The 4908-nt window shown below is 41.0% G+C and overlaps 1 pseudogene across 1 annotated transcript; it reads left to right on the top strand.

The window, feature by feature from the left end:
* The first annotated feature begins 960 nt into the window (after positions 1-960).
* On the top strand, positions 961-3554 carry LOC149846177 (pectinesterase pseudogene; annotated as a pseudogene). The gene is made up of 2 exons (XR_016428132.1): positions 961-1672; positions 2751-3554. The product of XR_016428132.1 is annotated as a pectinesterase pseudogene (transcript).
* The last annotated feature ends 1354 nt before the right edge of the window (positions 3555-4908 follow it).

The following is a 4908-nucleotide window of genomic DNA, read 5'->3' as shown; positions in this document are numbered from 1 at the left end:
GGTGTGAGTTTTTCTCCATCTGACTTCTACTCGGATTAGCCTGAATATGGTATTTGGGCATGTCTGACCTGAATCCAAACAGATTACATGCCTACACTTTGATGTTGACTATTTACATAAAACATTTTATCTGATCTGCTTCCCAACCATTCTGCCTTTCTCTTGGTACCAGCATGAGGGCCGATCAGGTACAATTGCATTGGACAAAATAATGTGATATTCCACTGCCAGGCTGCGTAACACCTGTCCAACTCAGACTATGGGACCCACGAACATTAGCCTGTGTTGGCACATTTTTTGGGACCCAGAAACACGCATCGTGCAAAGAAATGTGGTGTTCACATTGAATTTGTGCAATGGCATTGCACCTGATCCCAACTTAGTCCTGTAGATACGTGTTAAAATGCCATAGCACCCAGAATTTGCTGCTGCCTCTAAGAAGTGTTGTGTAAATATGAAAATCCAGGGGATAACAGGTCTTTTGGAGTGCCTAGAACTACCAAAATCTGGTTTTTCCTGTGTCATCCAAACACCCTTATGAGGAACCTCATAAAAGGGAACAAAAGGAAGCAGGTGAAGCAAGAAAGAACCTTTAAAAGGTTCTTTTGACACGGCAAAGTTATGCGGAAAATACAAAGAATTCATGTGAAACTTCACAATTTGTTTGGGCTGCACCAAATATTGAATGAATGGAAAAGCATATTTAGGTAGCAAGGCACATATCATTCCTCTCTTGGCTATTTACATATATGATCGTGGACCATGAATCACAACATGAGGTGAAGAAACACCAACTACCAAATTGTGACCATGACTTGGTCACCTTCAAGGTCTCATCTTCTTCATCTGACTCTGTTCCTCTTTCTTTCCCTGGTTCAATCATTTCCTTTGACACACTACCCTGTTTCTCAAAGCGAATATGATCGAGTCGACGGATCGATATCAATCCTTGGCATCGCAATGAACGCGACGATTGGTAAGGTTCAAACTGCGATCAACTCGATATATGGCTTCATGCCATTGTCAGTGGATCAAAGAGAGCAAACTGCAGTGAGGGATTGCATAGAGCTTCTTGACCTCTCAGCCCAAGAGCTCACTTGGTCTTTGCCAAAACTGAACACATTGCACTCTAGGTCTTCATCAGCAGATGTGGTCTCATGGCTGAGTGCTGCATTAGGCAACCAAGATACGTGCCTAGAAGGCTTCATTGGCACAAGCAGCCAAGTAGCGGAGTACGTAAAGGGGCACTTGGACCATATAACAGTAGTAGTAGGTAGCATGTTAGCAATGGTGCGCAATGTGCACAGCCTGCCTATAGAACCGGCCACCTCCGCCAATTTCTCGAGCATCGATGATGGTTTTCCGGCCTGGTTTCAGGCCGATGACCGGCAGGTCTTGCTCCGGGGACGGAAGCGAATACATGTCGATGCCGTGGTTGCGATGGATGGTAGCGGGAATTACACCACTATCATAGAAGCCATAGATGCTGCTCCTAGCCATAGTGCTAGGAAGTATGTGATTCATGTGAAGCGTGGGGTGTATAGAGAATATGTGCAGATAAAGAAGAAGAAGACCAACATAGTCTTGATTGGTGAGGGGAGGGGAGTCACTGTCATCTCTGGAAACAGGAACTTCTTGCAGGGATTCACCACCTTCCGCACTGCAACATTTGGTAATCTCTCTCTCTCTCTCTCTCTGGTAGTTTGTTTGGATGGCACCCAATGCTGCTACTTTTAGTTAAATTCCGATCGTCCTTAATAATCTTGTCCATGAAATTTTGGTTGATGTATATGCGATTCTAAGTATGCAGCTTAGAGACCTCTCATTCCCTTTGAACAACGTTCATTCATGAGTGATTTCTTCTAATCCAGCGGATCCTGGTTGAGCTTGACTTTGTTGTCTGTTGTTATCGGCCTGTAGTTTCTTTTTCTTTAGCTTTTTATTTTTCTATGTTTTTGTTTTGTTTTCTATATTGTTCGATTCATGGGTTCAACATTTTGTTGATATTCATGAGTGGTAATGTTGATCTTCTTTCGGGTCTCTCTCTCTCTCTCTCTCTCTTTTACCAAGATGTTGGATTAGATATTGGATTTGGGTTCAACCTTGCGGCTTAAAAATAGGAACGGGATTTGGATCAATCACATCCAGATTTTATCCAATCTATTTGCACCCCTGATAATGTGATATCTTGGAACTTGATTTATGGGTTTTATTCTGATTTGATCGTACTCATGGGCTTTCTTCTCCGGTTGGTCTTGGGAGGGATCCAACCCATTCACAGACATGACACAGACAAGTGGGGGTGGGCATTGGGCCGTCCCGGGCCTGGGCCCGTTTAGAGTTTGGCCTGCCAGGCTTTAAGTGCGGCTTGGCCCAGAGATGGCCCAGCTCATTTACTAATGGGCTGGGCTTTGGCCCGGTTCTTAACAGGCTCCAGTTTGAAAAGCAGCCCATGACCCGGCCCAATGAGGCAATGTGAAACGGGCTGTTGTGGCCCAAACCCAACTAATTATGTAAAAAAATAGATAATTAACAAGTTCCCATATAGCCAACCAATTATCTTTCTTTCTAGTTTTCATAAAATTAATGCAACTAATTAGGTAAATAATAATAATTACTAAATTAATATATAATTAATTATTTTTTTTAAAATTTTTATATTATTAAAAATTAATAAATAGCTAGACAATGGAGCAGTTTCCATCTTACAGTTCTTCTTTTTGGATGACTCCGTTTCTCATTGTCTGCAGCTGTCTCGGGACCGGGCTTCATAGCCCGAGACATCACGTTCCGAAACACGGCTGGGCCACAGAGCGGCCAAGCCGTGGCCCTGCGGGTTGACTCGGACAGGTCGGCCTTCTTCCGGTGCAGCATAGAGGGCTACCAGGACACACTCTACTCCCACTCCCTCCGCCAATTCTACCGCGAATGCAGCATCTACGGCACCGTCGACTTCATCTTCGGCAACAGTGCAGCCCTCTTCCAGAACTGCAACATCTATGCTCGGAAGCCGCTTCCCAACCAGAAGATCTCCATCACCGCACAGGGACGTAAGGACGCTAATCAGAATACCGGCTTTGTCATACACAACTCCTGGCTCTACCCCACTTCGGACCTAGCCCCGGTCCTCTCCAATTACCCGGCTTACCTTGGCCGACCTTGGAAACCCTATGCCCGGACCATCTTCATGCAGACCTTCATGCCCAACCTCATCCGGCCTGAAGGGTGGCTCGAGTGGGTTGACCACCCTTATGATTCCACTGTCTACTATGGGGAGTATGAGAACCATGGACCGGGTTCCAACCTTAGCGGCCGGGTCAAGTGGCCCGGTTTTCACGTGATTGGATCCGAGTTGCAGGCCACAGCTTTCACCGTCGGTACCTTTCTGGATGGAAGTTCATGGCTGCCCCGGACCGGTGTGCCGTTCTTGGCCGGGCTCCACAGATGAAGGATTAGTATTTGGCAGCTTCATCAATTGTATCTAATTTTAGTTTTGGATTTGGCCTATTTGTAAACCCAATATTTTCTCTCTGAATTAATGGTGATTTCTCTTGGTACAGTGATCAATTAGGCGTGGATGTTATTTGTGGGGGAGGTAACTGATTAAAGATGCTACCGGTACGGACCTCAGTAACAAATACCGCGAGATTTTTTTTTTTTATAAAATCTAGCGAGAAATAGTCTGAAAGTTTAAAACCCAAATTTCTCACGAAATTTTCAAACAGTGACAAATATCGCTAGATTTTTACTTTTTAAATGTGTTTTATTTATATTTTCTTATAAAAATTAATTTTTATAATTCTTTTTATTTATTTTTTATTGTCGAGATTTTGTCCAAAAAAAAAACATGCAAGATTTTATGAAAATTTTCAAAATCTCCCGAGATTTAATTTGCCGTTTTTAACCTGTCACTATGGTAAGGACAACTAGACCGTGCCAATGTTCAAGATAGGTTAGGCCAGGCCAGCCTAGCTAGACCACAGCAAGTTATATAAGGCTGACAGCAAGTCGGTTATATCCAACGGAACTTTGATCCCTCATGATTTTTTCTTTTCATCCCTCCTCCCTCCCCCCCCCCCCCCTCTCTCTCTCTCTACCCCACTTTAACTTCTTCTAAACAGGGTACAACTTAAATGAGTCCATATTAAAAAAGTTGAAGTTTGGATCCAGTTTCAGATAGAATATCTGTAATCCAAACTTGATTGAGTATATATGAACTATCCACATCGATATCCAACACGTAGCATTGCTTAAAAATGATATATGGGTCCAAATTAATGGGTATCATTACTGAAAAAACAATACATGGATCCAATAGGTTTGGATACAGAATCAAACATAATACGAAGCCTGAATATGGCTTGAATATCCAACTCTGAATATGGCTTGAATATAAGGGTTGATTCGGGTGGGAGAAGATACAAAAAAATTGGCCGATTTTTTTGGTTAATTATTTTAATTTTCTATATTTATTTCATTTCAAACACATGAAAGGTATACTGATGACATTTTAAAAATATAATAACTTTATTGCCATATTTTTCAAAGTGGCCTAAGCTTAAAAGTGATGATATTTACACTAAAATAAGTTTTAAATATTTCTTTATATTCCTATATGAATTTCATTAATTCTAACGATTGTTTTAAAACCCAGTGATCGTCACTTGGCTCGTTGTTGAATAACTCATGACTCACTCGGGTCAACTAGGTGACTCAGCTGGGTCATGTTAACTTTATATTTTATATAAAATATATAAATATATGTATATACTATCTATATTTTATAATATTTTACCAATATATTATATATAATATGCATTATATGATTTATATATATATATATATATATATATATATATATATATATATATATATATATATATATATATATATATATATATATATATA

Source organism: Nuphar pumila, chromosome 2 (assembly GCF_984573655.1).
Source record: "Nuphar pumila chromosome 2, dmNupPumi1.hap1.1, whole genome shotgun sequence".
NCBI classification, from domain to species: Eukaryota; Viridiplantae; Streptophyta; class Magnoliopsida; order Nymphaeales; family Nymphaeaceae; genus Nuphar; species Nuphar pumila.
The sequence above is the reverse complement of the archived record's forward strand: the minus strand, read 5'-3'. Positions and strand labels throughout refer to the sequence as shown.